At 41.5% G+C, this 19,160-nt stretch overlaps 2 non-coding genes across 2 annotated transcripts; one reads left to right on the forward strand and one right to left on the reverse strand.

Annotated features, from left to right (window-relative positions):
* Positions 1–1,199: 1,199 nt before the first annotated feature.
* LOC130958298 (small nucleolar RNA R71) lies at positions 1,200–1,307 on the reverse strand. Its single transcript, XR_009077427.1, has one exon. It is a non-coding gene; the product is annotated as a small nucleolar RNA R71 (small nucleolar RNA).
* Positions 1,308–11,512: 10,205 nt separating this feature from the next.
* Positions 11,513–11,620, forward strand: LOC130958975 (small nucleolar RNA R71). Its single transcript, XR_009078072.1, has one exon. It is a non-coding gene; the product is annotated as a small nucleolar RNA R71 (small nucleolar RNA).
* Positions 11,621–19,160: the final 7,540 nt, after the last annotated feature.

The raw sequence follows: 19,160 nt of genomic DNA on the forward strand, positions 1-19,160 counted from the left end.
TTTCAAAGTTTTTCAAAATCAAATCTTTTTCAAATCATATCTTTTCAATCAAATGTTTTCAAAATTAATTTCTTTCCTTTTTCAAAGATACTTACTAACAATTAATGATTTGATTGAACATTTTTTGCCTTTTCTGTTGAGGAAGGTTTCATGTTTGAATCATATCTTTTCTTGTTAGGCAAGTCATTAATTTTAAAATCAAATCTTTTTTTTAATTGTTTTCAAATCATATCTTTTTAAATTTGTTTTCAAATCATATCTTTTCAATCACATCTTTTTAAAACCAATCATATCTTCTTAACCACATCTTTTTCAAAATAGTTTTCAATCAAATCTTTTTGATTTCTAATTTCAAAATCTTTTTCAAAAATCACTTGATTTCTTTTCCACTTTTATTTTTCGAAAATCAATTAGTGTTTTTCAAAAATGTTTTCAAAATATTTTAATTAATTTTCGAAAAATTACTTCCCTCCTTCTCACATCCTTCTATTTATGGAGTACCACTCCTTCTCAATGCACAATTCGAACCTTATCTAAGTAAAGTTCGAATTCTTCTTCTCCTTCTTCTTTCTATTTCTCTTTTCCTCTGACACCTCAAGGGATCTCTATACTGTGACATAGAGGATTCCACATTTTCTTGTTCTCTTCTCTTTCATATGAGCAGGAGCAGAGACAAAGGCATTCTTGTTGAAGCTGACCCTGAACCCGAAAGGACCTTGAAGAGAAAGCTAAGAGAAGCCAAAGCACAACTCTCTTTAGAGGACCTGACCGAATTCTTCAAAGAAGAAGAAGACATGGCAGCCGAAAACAACAATAATGCAAACAATGCAAGGAAGGTGCTGGGTGACTTTACTGCACCTACTCCTGATTTTTATGGGAGAAGCATCTCTATCCCTGCAATTGGAGCAAACAACTTTGAGCTTAAGCCTCAATTAGTTTCTCTAATGCAACAGAATTGCAAGTTCCATGGACTTCCAATGGAAGATCCTCATCAGTTTTTAGCTGAATTCTTGCAAATCTGTGACACAGTCAAGACTAATGGGGTTGACCCTGAGGTCTATAGACTGATGCTATTCCCTTTTGCTGTAAGAGACAGAGCTAGAATATGGTTGGACTCTCAACCTAAAGAAAGCCTGGACTCTTGGGAAAAGCTAGTGAATGCCTTCTTGGCAAAGTTCTTTCCACCACAAAGATGGAGTAAGCTTAGAGTGGAAGTCCAAACCTTCAGACAGAAGGATGGAGAATCCCTCTATGAAGCTTGGGAAAGATACAAACAATTGATCAGAAGATGTCCTTCTGACATGCTTTCTGAATGGAGCATCATAGGTATTTTCTATGATGGTCTCTCTGAACTATCCAAGATGTCTTTGGATAGCTCTGCTGGAGGATCTCTTCATCTGAAGAAGACGCCTACAGAGGCTCAAGAGCTAATTGAAATGGTTGCAAATAACTAATTCATGTACACTTCTGAAAGGAATCCTGTGAACAATGGGACTAGTCAGAAGAAAGGAGTTCTTGAGATTGACACTCTGAACGCCATTTTGGCTCAGAATAAAATATTGACTCAACAAGTCAATTTGATTTCTCAAAGTCTGTCTGGAATGCAAAATGCACCAAGCCGTACTAAGGAGGCTTCATCTGAGGAAGAAGCTTATGATCCTGAGAACCCTTCAATGGAAGAGGTGAATTACCTAGGAGAACCCTATGGTAACACCTATAATTCTTCATGGAGAAATCACCCAAATCTCTCATGGAAGAATCAAGAGAGACCTCAACAAGGTTTCAATAATAATGGTGGAAGAAACAGGTTTAACAATGGCAAACCTTTTCCATCATCTTCTCAGCAACAGACAGAGAATCCTAAGCAGAACCCCTCTGACTTAGCAACCATGGTCTCTGATCTAATTAAAACCACTCAAAGTTTCATGAATGAAACAAGGTCCTCCATTAGGAATTTGGAAGGACAAGTGGGACAGCTGAGCAAGAAAGTTACTGAACTCCCTCCAAGTACTCTTCCAAGCAACACAGAAGAAAATCCAAAAGGAGAGTGCAAAGCCATCAATATGGCCGAATCTGGAGAGGAAGGGGAGGAAGTGAACGCCACTGAGGAAGACCTCAATGGGCGTGCACTAGCCTCCAATGAGTTCCCCAATGAGGAACCATGGGAATCTGGGACTCACAATGAGACCATAGAGATTCCATTGGACTTACTTCTGCCTTTCATGAGCTCTGATGAGTATTCTTCCTCTGAAGAGGATGAGTATGTCACTGAAGAGCAAGTTGCTAAATACCTTGGAGCAATCATGAAGCTAAATGACAAGTTATTTGGAAATGAGACTTGGGAGGATGAACCTCCTTTGCTCACCAAAGAACTGGATGACTTGTCTAGGCAGAAATTACCTCAAAGAGACAAGACCCTGGGAAGTTTTCCATACCTTGTACCATAGGCACCATGACCTTCAAGAAGGCTCTGTGTGACTTAGGGTCAAGTGTAAACCTCATGCCTCTCTCAGTAATGGAGAAGCTAGGGATCTTTGAGGTACAAGCTGCAAGAATCTCATTAGAGATGGCAGACAACTCAAGAAAACAAGCTCATGGACTTGTAGAGAATGTTTTGGTAAAGGTTGAAGACCATTACATTCCTGCTGATTTCATAGTCCTAGAGACTGGGAAGTGCATGGATGAAACCATCATCCTTGGCAGACCCTTCCTAGCCACAGCAAAGGCTGTGATTGATGTTGATAGAGGTGAACTGATCATTCAAGTGAATGGAGAATCCTTTGTGTTTAAGGCTCAAGGATATCCCTTTGTCACCATAGAGATGAAGCATAAAGAGCTTCTCTCAAATCAGAGTCAAGAAGAGCCCCCACAGTCAAACTCTAAGTTTGGTGTTGGGAGGCCACAACCAAACTCTAAGTTTGGTGTTGAACCCCCACATTCAAACTCTAAGTTTGGTGTTGGGAGGTTCCAACATTGCTCTGAGTATCTGTGAGGCTCCATGAGAGCCCTCTGTCAAGCTACTGACATTAAAGAAGCGCTTGTTGGGAGGCAACCCAATGATTATATTTTATATATTTTCTTTTGTTATTTTATGTTTTTTGTAGGTTGATGATCATAAGAAGTCACAAAATCCATTGAAAAAGCAAAAACAAATTGAAAAACAGGAAGAAAAACAGCACACCCTGGAGGAAGAACCCACTGGCGTTTAAACGCCAGTGAGGCTAGCAGTTGGGCGTTTAACGCCCAGTCTGGCACCATTCTGGGCGTTTAACTCCAGAAAGGGGCACCAGACTGGCGTTAAACGCCAGAAAAGGGCAAGAACTTGGCGTTAAACGCCAGGAATGGGCACCAACCCGGCGTTTAACGCCAGAAATGGCTCAAAACGTGATTTTGAGTGCCATTTGGTGCAGGGATGACTTTTCCTTGACACCACAGGATCTGTGGACCCCACAGGATCCCCACCAACCCACCACACTCTCTCTTCTTCTTCACCCATTCACCAAACACCTCAATACCTCTTCCCCATAAACCCTTCTTCACTCCTTCATTTTCACACCACCTAAACACCATTTCTCCCCCTCTATGGCCGAAACACAAAGACACTCCCTTCTTCCTCATTTCTTCTTCTTCTACTCTCTTCTTTCTTCTTTTGCTCGAGGACGAGCAAACCTTTTAAGTTTGGTGTGGTAAAAGCATTGCTTTTTGTTTTTCCATAACCATTTATGGCATCCAAAGCCGGTTCAACTGAGAAGGCATGACCACAAGCCCATCACTAAGAAGAAGATGGAGCAAACAAGAGACCCCTCTCATCATGAGATCCCTGAGATACCTCAAGGGATGCACTTTCCTCCACAAGACTATTGGGAGCAACTAAAACACCTCCCTAGGAGAATTGAGTTCCAACATGGGACAACTAAGGGTGGAGCACCAAGAACATGCCATCCTCCTCCATGAAATTAGAGAAGATCAAAGAATCATGAGAGATGAGCAACAAAGACAAGGAAGAGACATTGAGGAGCTCAAGCACTCCATAAGACCTTCAAGAGGAAGAACAAGCCGCCATCACTGAGGTGGACCCGTTCTTTAATCTCCTTGTTCTTTATTTCTCTGTTTTTCGAATTTTTATGCTTATGTTTATCCATGTTTGTGTCTTATGATCATTAGTGTCTTAGTGTCTATGCCTTAAAGCTATGAATATGAATCCATCACCTTTCTTAAATGAAAACTGTTTTTATTACAAAAGAACAAGAAGTACAGGATTTCAAATTCATCTTTAAAACTAGCTTAATTAGTTTGATGTGGTGACAATACTTTTTGTTTTCTGAATGTATGCTTGGACAGTGCATATGTCTTTTGAATTTGTTGTTCATGAATGTTAAAAATTGTTGGCTCTTGAAAGAATGATGAAAAAGGAGACATGTTACTGAGGATCTGAAAAATCATAAAAATGATTCTTGAAGCAAGAAAAAGCAGTGAATACAAAAAAAACAAAAAAAAAAGCAAAAAGCAAACGAAAAAAAAAAGAGAAAATAGAAAAGAGAAAGAAAGAAATAAAGTTGTGATCCAAGGCAATAAGAGTGTGCTTAAGAACCCTGGACACCTATAATTGGGGACTTTAGCAAAGCTGAGTCACAATCTGAAAAGGTTCACCCAATTATGTGTCTGTGGCATGTATGTATCCGGTGGTAATACTGGAAGACAGAGTGCTTTGGGCCACAGCCAAGACTCAATAAAGTAGCTGTGTTCAAGAATCATCATACTTAACTAGGAGAATCAATAACACTATCTGGATTCTGAGTTCCTAAAGAAGCCAATCATTCTGAGTTCCAAAGGATAAAGTGAGATGCCAAAACTATTCAGAGGCAAAAAGCTAAAAGCCCCGCTCATCTAATTAATACTGATCTTCATAGATGTTTTTGGAGTTCATTGCATATTCTCTTCTTTTTATCTTATTTGATCTTTAGTTGCTTGGGGACAAGCAACAATTTAAGTTTGGTGTTGTGATGAGCGGATAATTTGTACGCTTTTTGGCATTGTTTTTAGTATGTTTTTAGTATGATCTAGTTAGTTTTTAGTATATTTTTATTAGTTTTTAGTTAAAATTCACTTTTCTGGACTTTACTATGAGTTTGTGTGTTTTTCTGTGATTTCAGGTATTTTCTGGCTGAAATTGAGGGACCTGAGCAAAAATCTGATTCAGAGACTGAAAAGGACTGCAGATGCTGTTGGATTCTGACCTCCCTGCACTCGAAGTAGATTCTGAAAAACAATACTTTTTCACAACTCAAATAATCCCCGGTAATGGCTCCAAGAACTTGGTGGCTCAATACCATGGCATTACACAACTTCGCACAACTAACCAGCAAGTGCACTGGGTCGTCCAAGTAATAAACCTTACGTGAGTAAGGGTCGATCCCACGGAGATTGTTAGCATTGAAGCAAGCTATGGTCATCTTGTAAATCTTAGTCAGGCAAACTCAAATGTATATGATGATGAACGAAAATAACATAAAAGATAAAGATAGTGATACTTATGTATATCATTGGTGTAAGAGCTTCAGACAAGTGTATGAAGATGCCTTCCCTTCCGTCTCTCTGCTTTCCTAATGCCTTCATCCAATCCTTTCTTACTCCTTTCCATGGCAAGCTCGTGTAAGGTTTCACTGTTGTCAGCAGCTACCTCCCATCCGCGCAGTGAAAGCTAATGCACACACTCTGTCACAGTGCTGCCAATCACCGGTTTGGTTCCCTCCCCTACCGGAATAGAATAACTCTTTTGCGTCTGTCACTAACGCCCAGTAGGTTACAGGTTTGAAGCACGTCACAGTCATTCAATCATTGAATCCTACTCAGAATACCACAGACAAGGTTAGACCTTCCGGATTCTCTTGAATGCTGCCATCAGTTCTTGCCTATACCACGAAGACTCTGATCTCACGGAATGGCTGGCTCGTTTGTCAGGCGAGCACTCGGTTGTCAGGCGATCAACCATGCATCGTGCAATCCGGAATCCAAGAGATATTCACTAAGCCTCAAATGCTTGTAGAACAAGAGTGGTTGTCAGTCACCTTGTTCATAGGTGAGAATGATGATGAGTGTCAATCATCACCTTCATCAAGTTGAAGAACAAGTGATATCTTGGTAAAAGAACAAGCGGAATTGAATAGAAGAACTATAGTAATTGCATTAATACTCGAGGTACAGCAGAGCTCCACACCTTAATCTATGGTGTGTAGAAATTCCACCATTGAAAATACATAAGAACAAGGTCTAGGCATGGCCGTGAGGCCAGCCTCCCCAAAGTGATCAAAGGATCAAAAATAATCCAAAGATTTTAAATACAATAGTAAAAGGTCCTACTTATAGAAAACTAGTAGCCTAAGGTGTACAGAAATGAGTAAATGACATAAAAATCCTCTTCCGGGCCCACTTGGTGTGTGCTTGGGCTGAGCAATGAAGCAAATTTCGTGTAGAGACTCTTCTTGGAGTTAAACGCCAGCTTTGGTGCCAGTTTGGGCGTTTAACTCCCATTTGGGTGCCAGTTCCAGCGTTTAACGCTGGGATTTCTTGAGGTGACTTTGAACGCCGGTTTGGGCCATCAAATCTTGGGCAAAGTATGGACTATCATATATTGCTGGAAAGCCCAGGATGTCTACTTTCCAACGCCGTTGAGAGCGCGCCAATTGGGCTTCTGTAGCTCCAGAAAATCCGCTTCGAGTGCAGGGAGGTCAGAATCCAACAGCATCTGCAGTCCTTTTTGGTCTCTGGATCAGATTTTTGCTCAGGTCCCTCAATTTCAGCCAGAAAATACCTGAAATCACAGAAAAACACACAAACTCCTAGTAAAGTCCAGAAAAGTGAATTTTAACTAAAAACTAATAAAAATATACTAAAAACTAACTAGATCATATCAAAAACATACTAAAAACAATGCCAAAAAGCATACAAATCATCCGCTAATCACAACACCAAACTTAAATTGTTGCTTGTCCCCAAGCAACTGAAAATCAAATAAGATAAAAGGAAGAGAATATGCAATGAATTCCAAAAACATCTGTGAAGATCAGTATTAATTAGATGAGCGGGGCTTTTAACTTTTTGCCTCTGAACAGTTTTGGCATCTCAATCTATCCTTTGAAATTCAGAATGGTTGGCTTCTTTAGGAACTTAGAATCCAGATAGTGTTAATGATTCTCCTAGTAAAGTATGATGATTCTTGAACATAGCTATTTATTGAGTCTTGGCTGTGGCCCAAAGCACTCTGTCTTTCCAGTATTACCACCGGATACATACATGCCACAGACACATAATTGGGTGAACCTTTTCAGATTGTGACTTAGCTTTGCTAAAGTCCCCAATTAGAGGTGTCCAGGGTTCTTAAGCACACTCTTATTTGCCTTGGATCACACTCTTATTATTATTTTTTTTCGTTTTCTTTTTTTTTCGGTTTTTTTTTTTTTTTTGAATAGCAATGCTTTTTCTTGCTTCAAGAATCATTTTATTGATTTTTCAGATCCTCAATAACATGTCTCCTTTTTCATCATTCTTTCAAGAGCCAACATTCATGAACCACAAATTCAAGATACATATGCACTGTTTAAGCATACATTCAGAGAACAAAAATATTGCCACCACATCAAAATAATTAAACTATTATAAAATTCAAAATTCATGCAATTCTTCCTTTTTCAATTAAGCACATTTTTATTCAAGAAAGGTGATGGATTCATAGGACATTCATAACTTTAAGGCATAGACACTAAGACACTAATGATCATAAGACACAAGCATGGATAACATAAAGCACTAAAATTCGAAAAACAAAGGAATAAAGAACAAGGAAATCAAGGAATGGGTCCACCTCAGTGATGGCGGCTCTTCCTTGCTTTTGAAGGTCCTATGGAGTGCTTGAGCTCCTCAATGTCTCTTCCTTGCCTTTGTTGCTCCTCTCTCATGATTCTTTGTTCTTCTCTAATTTCATGGAGGAGAATGGAGTGTTCTTGGTGCTCCACCCTTAGTTGTCCCATATTGGAACTCAACTCTCCTAGGGAGGTGTTTAGTTGCCCCCAATAGTCTTGTGGAGGAAAATTCATCCCTTGAGGAATCTCAGGGATCTCATGATGAGTGGGATCTCTTGTGTACTCCATCCTTTTCTTAGTGATGGGCTTGTCCTCATCAATGGTGATGTCTCCCTCTATGTCAACTCCCACTGAATAACAGAGGTGACAAATGAGGTGAGGAAAGGCTAACCTTGCCAAGGTAGAGGTCTTGTCCGCCACCCTATAGAGTTCTTGGGCTATAACCTCATGAACCTCTATTTCTTCTCCAATCATGATGCTATGGATCATGACAGCCCGGTCTATGGTAACTTCGGACCGGTTGCTAGTGGGAATGATTGAGCGTTGTATGAACTCTAACCATCCTCTAGCCACGGGTTTGAGGTCATGCCTTCTCAATTGGACCGGCTTTCCTCTTGAATCTTGCTTCCATTGTGCGCCCTCTTCACATATGACTGTGAGGACTTGGTCCAACCTTTGATCAAAGTTGACCCTTCTAGTGTAAGGATGCTCATCTCCTTGCATCATAGGCAAGTTGAACGCCACCCTCACACTTTCCGGACTAAAATCCAAGTATTTCCCCCGAACCATAGTAAGATAATTCTTTGGATCCGGGTTCACACTTTGGTCATGGTTCTTGGTGATCCATGCATTGGCATAGAACTCTTGAATCATCAAGATTCCGACTTGTTGAATGGGGTTGGTAAGTACTTCCCAACCTCTTCTTCGGATCTCATGGCGGATCTCCGGATATTCACCCTTTTTGAGTGAAAAGGGGACTTCGGGGATCACCTTCTTCAAGGCCACAACTTCATAGAAGTGGTCTTGATGCACCCTTGAGAGGAATCTATCCATCTCCCATGACTCGGAGGTGGAAGCCTTTGCCTTCCCTTTCCTCTTTCTAGAGGTTTCTCCGGCCTTGGATGCCATAAATGGTTATGGAAAAACGAAAAAGCAACGCTTTCACCACACCAAACTTAAAATGTTTGCTCGTCCTCGAGCAAAAGAAGAAAGAAGAGAGTAGAAGAAGAAGAAATGAGGAGGAGGGAGATGGTGGTGTATTCGGCCAAGGAGGGGGAGAAGTGGTGTATAGGTAGTGGGAAAATGAAGGGGTAAAGAGGAGTTTACATAGGAAAGAGGGGGATGAGGGGTCGGCCATTTGAGGGTGGGTTTGGGAGGGAAAGTGGTTTGAATTTGAAGGGTGAGGTTGGTGGGGTTTTATGAAGGATGGATGTGAGTGGTGAAGAGAAAGATGGGATTTGATAGGTGAGGGGTTTTTGGGGAAGAGGTGTTGAGGTGATTGGTGAATGGGGGAAGAAGAGAGAGAGTGATGGTAGGGTCCTGTGGGGTCCACAGATCCTGTAGTGTCAAGGAAAAGGCATCCTTGCACCAAATGGCATCAAAATCCACGTTTTGAGCCTTTTCTGGCGTTAAACGCCGGGCTGGTGCCCATTCCTGGCGTTTAACGCCAGGTTTTTGCCCTTTACTGGCGTTTAACGCCAGTCTGGTGCCCCTTTCTGGCGTTAAACGCCCAGAAGGGTGCCAGACTGGGCGTTAAACGCCCAACTGCTAGGCTGACTGGCGTTTGAACGCCAGCAGCATCTTCCTCCAGGGTGTGCTGTTTTTCTTCCTGTTTTTCATTTTGTTTTTGCTTTTTTCATTGTTTTTGTGACTTCTTATGATCATCAACCTACAAAAAAGATAAAATAACAAAAGAAAATAATTAATTATAAAACATTGGGTTGCCTCCCAACAAGCACTTCTTTACTGTCATTAGCTTGACAGAGGACTCTCATGGAGCCTCAGAGATGCTCAGAACCGTGTTGGAACTTCCCAACACCAAACTTAGAGTTTGATTGTGGCCTCCCAACACCAAACTTAGAGTCTGACTGTGGGGGCTCTGTTTGGCTCTGTTTTGAGAGAAGCTCTTCATGCTTCTTCTCCATGATGACAGAGGGATATCCTTGGGCCTTAAACACCAAGGATTCTTCATTTACTTGAATGATCAACTCTCCTCTATCAACATCAATCACAGCCTTTGCTGTGGCTAGGAAGGGTCTGCCAAGGATGATTGATTCATCCATGCACTTCCCAGTCTCTAGGACTATGAAATCAGTAGGAATGTAATGGTCTTCAACCTTAACCAGAACATCCTCTACAAGTCCATAGGCTTGTTTTCTTGAGTTGTCTGCCATCTCTAGTGAGATTTTTGCAGCTTGCACCTCAAAGATCCCTAATTTCTCCATTACAGAGAGGGGCATGAGGTTTATACTTGACCCCAAGTCACACAAGGCCTTCTTGAAGGTTATGGTGCCTATGGTACAAGGTATAGAAAACTTCCCAGGATCCTGCCTCTTTTGAGGCAGTTTCTGCCTAGACAAGTCATCCAGTTCTTTGGTGAGCAAGGGAGATTCATCCTCCCAAGTCTCATTTCCAAATAACTTGTCATTTAGCTTCATGATTGCTCCAAGGTATTTAGCAACTTGCTCTTCAGTGACATACTCATCCTCTTCAGAGGAAGAATACTCATCAGAGCTCATGAATGGCAGAAGTAAGTCCAAGGGAATCTCTATGGTCTCAGTTTGAGCCTCAGATTCCCAAGGTTCCTCATTGGGGAACTCATTGGAGGCCAGCGGACGTCCAGTGAGGCCTTCCTCAGTGGCGTTCACTGTCTCTTCTTCCTCCCAGAATTCGGCCATATTTATGGCTTTGCACTCTCCTTTTGGATTTTCTTCAGTGTTACTTGGGAGAGTGCTTGGGGGAAGTTCAGTAATTTTCTTGCTCAGCTGACCCACTTGTCCTTCCAAATTCCTAATGGAGGATCTAGTTTCAGTCATGAAACTTTGAGTGGTTTTGATTAGATCAGAGACCATGGTTGCTAAGTCAGAGGTATTCTGCTTAGAGCTCTCTGTCTGTTGCTGAGAAGATGATGGAAAAGGTTTACCATTGTTAAACCTGTTTCTTCCACCATTATTATTGAAACCTTGTTGAGGTCTCTCTTGATTCTTCCATGAGAGATTTGGGTGATTTCTCCATGAAGAATTATAGGTGTTTCCATAGGGTTCTCCTAGGTAATTCACCTCTTCCATGAAAGGGTTCTCAGGATCATAGGCTTCTTCCTCAGATGAAGCTTCCTTAGTACTGCTTGGTGCATTTTGCATTCCAGACAGACTTTGAGAAATCAAATTGACTTGTTGAGTCAATATCTTGTTCTGAGCCAATATGGCATTCAGAGTGTCAATTTCAAGAACTCCTTTCTTCTGACTAGTCCCATTGTTCACAGGATTCCTTTCAGAAGTGTACATGAATTGGTTATTTGCAACCATTTCAATCAGTTCTTGAGCCTCAGTAGGCGTCTTCTTCAGATGAAGAGATCCTCCAGCAGAGCTATCCAAAGACATCTTGGATAGTTCAGAGAGACCATCATAGAAAATACCTATGATGCTCCATTCAGAAAGCATGTCTGAAGGACATCTTCTGATTAATTGTTTGTATCTTTCCCAAGCTTCATAGAGGGATTCTCCATCCTTCTGTCTGAAGGTTTGGACTTCCACTCTAAGCTTACTCCATCTTTGTGGTGGAAAGAACTTTGCCAAGAAGGCATTGACTAGCTTTTCCCAAGAGTCCAGGCTTTCTTTAGGTTGGGAGTCCAACCATATTCTAGCTCTGTCTCTCACAGCAAAAGGGAATAGCATCAGTCTATAGACCTCAGGGTTAACCCCATTAGTCTTGACTGTGTCACAGATTTGCAAGAATTCAGCTAAAAACTGATGAGGATCTTCCATTGGAAGTCCATGGAACTTGCAATTCTGTTGCATTAGAGAAACTAATTGAGGCTTAAGCTCAAAGTTGTTCGCTCCAATGGCAGGGATAGAGATGCTTCTCCCATAGAAATCAGGAGTAGGTGCAGTGAAGTCACCCAGCACTTTCCTTGCATTGTTGGCATTGTTGTTGTTTTCGGCTGCCATGTGTTCTTCTTCCTTGAAGAATTCGGTCAGGTCCTCTAAAGAGAGTTGTGCCTTGGCTTCTCTTAGCTTTCGCTTCAAGGTTCTCTCAGGTTCAGGGTCAGCTTCAACAAGAATGCCTTTGTCTCTGCTCCTGCTCATATGAAAGAGAAGAGAAAAAGAAAATGTGGAATCCTCTATGTCACAGTATAGAGATTCCTTGAAATGTCAGAGGAAAAGAGAAATAGAAAGAAGAAGGAGAAGAAGAATTCGAACTTTAGTTAGATAAGGTTCGAATTGTGCATTCAGAAGGAGTGGTACTCCATAAATAGAAGGATGTGGGAAGGAGGGAAGAGAATTTTCGAAAATTCATTTAAAAGATTTTGAAAACATTTTGAAAATTTGATTGATAATTTTCGAAAATTAAAAGTGAAAAAGAAATCAAGTGATTTTTGAAAAAGATTTTGAAATTAGAAATTAAAAAGATTTGATTGAAAACTATTTTGAAAAAGATGTGGTTAAAAAGATTTAATTGAAAAGTTATGGTTTTAAAAAGATGTGATTGAGAAGATATGATTTGAAAACAATTTTAAAAGATATGATTTGAAAACAATTTGAAAAGATATGATTTTAAAAATTAATGACTTGCCTAACAAGAAAAGATATGATTCAAACATAAAACCTTCCTCAACAGAAAAGGCAACAATTTTGAGATGTTCAATCAAATCATTAATTGTTAGTAAGTATCTTTTAAAAAGGAAAGAAATTGATTTTGAAAACATTTGATTGAAAAGATTTGATTTGAAAAAGATTTGATTTTGAAAAACTAAAAAAATTGATTTGAAAACAAAATCTTCCCCCTAGCACCATCCTGGCGTTAAACGCCCAGAATGGTATACATTCTGGCGTTTAACGCCCAAAATGCTACCTCTTTGGGCGTTGAACGCCCAACCAGGTGCCCTGGCTGGCGTTTAAACGCCAGTCTGTCTTCTTCACTGGGCATTTTTGTATGCTCAGCTTTTTCTGTGTAATTCCTCTGCAGTATGTTCTGAATCTTCAATTCTTTGTATCATTGACTTGAAAAGACACAAATTAAAAATATTTTTGGATTTTTAATAATCAAAATGCAAAAGGAATCAATTAACAATGCATGCAAGACACCAAACTTAGCAGTTTGTATACTACTGACACTATATGAGACACACAAAATACTTCAAGTCAATAGAATTCAAAGATCAAAACAAAGAAATATATGCATGGATTCGAAAATTATAACAAAAACATGCATTTGACACCAAACTTAGGATGAGACACTAAACTTAAGCAGGAAACATCAAATATTTTTGGTTTTTTTATGATTTTGTAAAATTTTTTTTTGTGTTTTTCGAAAATTAAGTGGGAAAAGGTATCAAAATTCTTAATGAGAATTCCAGGAATCAGTGCAATGCTAGTCTAAGACTCCGGTCCAGGAATTAGACATGGCTTTACAGCCAGCCAAGCTTTCAAGGAAAGCTTCGGTCCAAAACACTAGACATGACCAAAGGCCAGCCAAGCCTTAGCAGATCACTGCTCCAAGAGCAAAATTGATGAGAATCAACAAGCTCTTGTGGTGATAAGTTGAAACCTCGGTCCAATCAGATTAGACATGGCTTCTCAGCCAGCCAGATTTCAACAAATCATCATGAAACTCTAGAATTCATCTTCAAGATTTTCGAAAAAAAATAAATACCTAATCTAAGCAACAAGATGAACCGTCAGTTGTCCAAACTAGAACAATCCCAGGCATTGTTACCAAAAGCTTGCTCAAAACTTGAACAATCCCCGGCAACGGCGCCAAAAACTTGGTGCGCGAAATTGTGAACAATACTTTTTCACAACTCAAATAATCCCCGGTAATGGCTCCAAGAACTTGGTGGCTCAATACCATGGCATTACACAACTTCGCACAACTAACCAGCAAGTGCACTGGGTCGTCCAAGTAATAAACCTTACGTGAGTAAGGGTCGATCCCACGGAGATTGTTAGCATTGAAGCAAGCTATGGTCATCTTGTAAATCTTAGTCAGGCAAACTCAAATGTATATGATGATGAACGAAAATAACATAAAAGATAAAGATAGTGATACTTATGTATATCATTGGTGTAAGAGCTTCAGACAAGTGTATGAAGATGCCTTCCCTTCCGTCTCTCTGCTTTCCTAATGCCTTCATCCAATCCTTTCTTACTCCTTTCCATGGCAAGCTCGTGTAAGGTTTCACTGTTGTCAGCAGCTACCTCCCATCCGCGCAGTGAAAGCTAATGCACACACTCTGTCACAGTGCTGCCAATCACCGGTTTGGTTCCCTCCCCTACCGGAATAGAATAACTCTTTTGCGTCTGTCACTAACGCCCAGTAGGTTACAGGTTTGAAGCACGTCACAGTCATTCAATCATTGAATCCTACTCAGAATACCACAGACAAGGTTAGACCTTCCGGATTCTCTTGAATGCTGCCATCAGTTCTTGCCTATACCACGAAGACTCTGATCTCACGGAATGGCTGGCTCGTTTGTCAGGCGAGCACTCGGTTGTCAGGCGATCAACCATGCATCGTGCAATCCGGAATCCAAGAGATATTCACTAAGCCTCAAATGCTTGTAGAACAAGAGTGGTTGTCAGTCACCTTGTTCATAGGTGAGAATGATGATGAGTGTCAATCATCACCTTCATCAAGTTGAAGAACAAGTGATATCTTGGTAAAAGAACAAGCGGAATTGAATAGAAGAACTATAGTAATTGCATTAATACTCGAGGTACAGCAGAGCTCCACACCTTAATCTATGGTGTGTAGAAACTCCACCGTTGAAAATACATAAGAACAAGGTCTAGGCATGGCCGTGAGGCCAGCCTCCCCAAAGTGATCAAAGGATCAAAAATAATCCAAAGATTTTAAATACAATAGTAAAAGGTCCTACTTATAGAAAACTAGTAGCCTAAGGTGTACAGAAATGAGTAAATGACATAAAAATCCTCTTCCGGGCCCACTTGGTGTGTGCTTGGGCTGAGCAATGAAGCAAATTTCGTGTAGAGACTCTTCTTGGAGTTAAACGCCAGCTTTGGTGCCAGTTTGGGCGTTTAACTCCCATTTGGGTGCCAGTTCCAGCGTTTAACGCTGGGATTTCTTGAGGTGACTTTGAACGCCGGTTTGGGCCATCAAATCTTGGGCAAAGTATGAACTATCATATATTGCTGGAAAGCCCAGGATGTCTACTTTCCAACGCCGTTGAGAGCGCGCCAATTGGGCTTCTGTAGCTCCAGAAAATCCGCTTCGAGTGCAGGGAGGTCAGAATCCAACAGCATCTGCAGTCCTTTTTGGTCTCTGGATCAGATTTTTGCTCAGGTCCCTCAATTTCAGCCAGAAAATACCTGAAATCACAGAAAAACACACAAACTCATAGTAAAGTCCAGAAAAGTGAATTTTAACTAAAAACTAATAAAAATATACTAAAAACTAACTAGATCATATCAAAAACATACTAAAAATAATGCCAAAAAGCATACAAATCATCCGCTCATCAGGGATCCTTTGGGCAGGCATTGTTGAGATCAGTGTAGTCAGTACACATCCGCCACTTCCCATTTGACTTTTTCACTAAAACAACATTGGCTAGCCATAATGGGTACTTGACCTCTCTTATGAACCCTGCCTCCAGTAGAGCCTGCACCTGTTCTTTCACAGCTTGGGATCTTTCTGGTCCGAGCTTCCTACGCTTCTGCTGTACTAGCCGAGATCCTGGGTATACTGCCAGCTTGTGGCACATTAATTTGGGGTCTATGCCCAGCATGTCTACAGCTTTCCATGCAAAGAGGTCGGCATTATCCCTTAGGAACTGTATCAAAGGGCCTTTTGTATCTTGTTTCAAAGTTGCGCCGATGTTTGTTGTTTTGTCCGGGGTGTCTCCGATCTGGACTTCTTCAATTTCGCCCTCAGGTTGTGGGCAAAGTTCTTCCCGACCTCGAACTCCGTCGAGCTCGATGGTGTGGATTTCTTCCCCTTTGCCTTTAAGGTTTAGACTTTCATTGTAACAGCGTCGCGCTATTTTTTGATCTCCTTTTATCGTAGCGATCCCTTCTGGAGTTGGGAACTTCATGCATAGATGTGGAGTTAAAACTACTGCTGTGAGCTGATTCAATGTTGCCCGACCTATCAGGGCATTGTAGGCTGAGTCTACGTCGACTACAATGTAGTCTATGTTGAGTGTCCTTGATCGGGTTCCTTTTCCAAATGTTGTGTGTAGCGAGATGTATCCAAGTGGTTGGATTGGAGTGTCTCCTAGTCCATACAAGCTGTTTGGATATGCTCTGAGTTCTTTCTCTTGTAGGCCGAGTTTATCGAAAGCCAGTTTAAACAAGATGTCCGCCGAGCTTCCTTAGTCCACCAGTGTGCGGTGGAGGTTAGCATTGGCCAATATGATAGTGATGACCATAAGATCGTCGTGTCCCGGGATGATGCCTGCTGCATCCTCTTGGGTGAAAGTAATAATAGGGAGGTCGGGTGATCCTTCTCCTCCCTCGACATGATATATTTCTTTAAGGTGCCTTTTGCGAGATGATTTTGAGATCCCCCCTCCTGCAAATCCTCCGTTTATCATGTGAACGTGCCTCTTTGGGGTGCGAGGTGGTCACTCTCCTCGTCCGACCTCTTCGTCCCTTCTTCTTTTTTAGGACTCTTCCGATTTGTTGGCTAAATACCGATCTAGTTGTCCTTCTCTTACCAATTTCTCAATAACATTTTTTAAGTCGAAGTACTCATGGGTAGGATGTCCATAGATTCTGTGATATTCGCAGTATTCTGTCCGATTTCCTCCTCCTTTCTTGCTTTTGAGTGGGCAAGGTAGTGGGATCTTCTCAGTATGGTATACTTCTCGGTAAACATCCACAAGAGACACTCGAAGGGTGTAGTTGTTGTATTTTTTAGGCTTTTCGTCGTATTTATCTTCCTTTTACTTGGACTCTTTATCCTTATCCCGGGAGGAGTAAGAGAATCCAGATTTTGAGGTCTCTCCTAGTCAAGAGTTTTCCTCCATGTTGATGTACTTTTCGGCTCATTCCTACACTTTGTTCAGAGATGTTGGATGTTTCTTTAATATGGAGTGACTAAAAAGTCCTTCTTGTAGGCCATTGATGAGACCCATAATGCTGCTTCCGTCGGTAGGCTTTGTATGTCCAAGCATGCTTTGTTGAACCTCTCCATGTAGCTACGAAGACTCTCCCGATCTCCTTGCTTGATTCCTAATAGGCTCGGAGCGTGTTTGGCTTTGTCCTTCTAAATGGAGAATCTAGCAAGAAACTTTTTGGCTAAGTCATCAAAACTTGTGATGGATCTGGGAGGCAGAGTGTCGAACCACTTAATTGCTGTCTTTGTTAAGGTAGTCGGGAAGGCTTTACAACGAATAGCGTCCGAGGAGTTGGTGAGGTACATTCTGCTTCTAAAATTGTTGAGATGATGGCTTGGATCTGATGTGCCATCGTACAGGGTCATATCGGGAGCTTTGATGTCCTTCGGAACTTTGGCTTTCATGATCTCTTTGGTGAATGGGTCTTGATCTTTGTGGGGGCTATCTTTATGATTGGATTGAGTAGTCTTGGTTTTGAATTTGGCTTCGAGCTTTAGGAGCTTGTCCTCTATCTCTTGGCGTCACCTAGTTTCCCTCCGAAGGTCCCTCTCGGCTTTCCGTTGATGTTCGGCTTTTTTTTCGAGCTGTTTAAGGCAATCTTGTTGAGCTTGAAGTGCCTCCATGATTTCTGTACTTGGCGAATTCTTGTCTTTATTTGGTTGAGATGCATCTTTTGGTGTGGCATCCATGATCTTATGCGGCGTCCTGTTCTCTATATTAGAGTCGTGGTCATTGTCAAGGTTGTCGTGGCCATGATGATAGGATGACTTCCAAGTTCCCCGGCAACGGTGCCAATATTCCGAGGGTTACCTGAAACTGTTAGGACAATCTCGGACGAGATCTTCTGTACTGGTCGGCGCTGTTGAGTCCGATTTGATGATGGTGGCCGGAGCCGCCATGTCTGACTTGTTAGACTTGGTGGTGCTGTGATCCTTCGTCATCGGAAGGTGGTGGTACCTACAAGGGACTCCAATGCTTAAGTTAGCAAGGGTATTAAGCAGATTTTTAGTAGAATCAGAGTATATGTTATACCTGGGTGCTCTAGTGTATTTATAATGTTGTAGAGTGACCTTTGCTGGAGATTATCTTATCTTATCTTTGAGTGGAGTTATCTTATCTTTAAGGGAACCGCCCTTATCTTTCTAGGCTTGGGATGCCTTTGGACTTGGGTCGTGTTCCTTTGTTTGGGCACTTTTTTGGGCTCTCCTGGTGATTTGGCCGAACTCTTTGAGAAGAGGTCGGATAATCCTTACATGAAGAGGTCGGTTGACTTGTCGTTAATCAGCTCGGGTCATACAGCTCAACCCAGGGCATGAGCAGATTGCATTTGAGGCATCTGTGAGATACATCCGACTTCTGAAGCTGTTGAGATGATGACATAGGTCAGACGTGCCATCATAGGGAGTCATGTCAGGAGCTTTAAAGTCTTTTGGGACTTTAGCTTTCATGATTTCCTTTGTGAATGGGTCTCGGTCCTTGTGGGGGCTATCTTCGGGATTGGGCCGAGTAATTTTAGTTTTGAGATCGGCTTCGAGTTTAAGGAGCTTGCCCTCTAACTCTCGACGCCTTCGTGTTTCTCTATGAAGGTCTTGCTCGGCCTCTCGCTGTCGTTCTGCTTCTTATTCGAGCTATTTAAGGCGATCCTGCTATCCACGAATGACATCTAAGATTTCTGTGTTTTGGGGTTGATTGTCTCCCTTGGTTTGAGGTATGTCCTTAGATGTGATGTCCGCGTTCTTATTCGACATTCTGTCCTCCAAACCAGAGTTGTGATCGTTGTCGTGGTTGTCCGCCATGATGATGAGATGACTTCCAGATTTCCCGGCAATGGCACCAATGTTCTGAGGGTTACCTGAAACTAAAGGTCGATCTCGGATGAGATCTTCTGATGGGGTCGGAGTTGTAGTGTCCGACTTGCTGGTTTTAGTGGTGCTACTAATCCTTGATCACCGAAGGGTGGTGGTACCTGCAATAGACTTCGATGCTTAAGTTAGCACGTGCTT

This window comes from Arachis stenosperma, chromosome 10 (genome assembly GCF_014773155.1).
Source record: "Arachis stenosperma cultivar V10309 chromosome 10, arast.V10309.gnm1.PFL2, whole genome shotgun sequence".
NCBI lineage: Eukaryota > Viridiplantae > Streptophyta > Magnoliopsida > Fabales > Fabaceae > Arachis > Arachis stenosperma.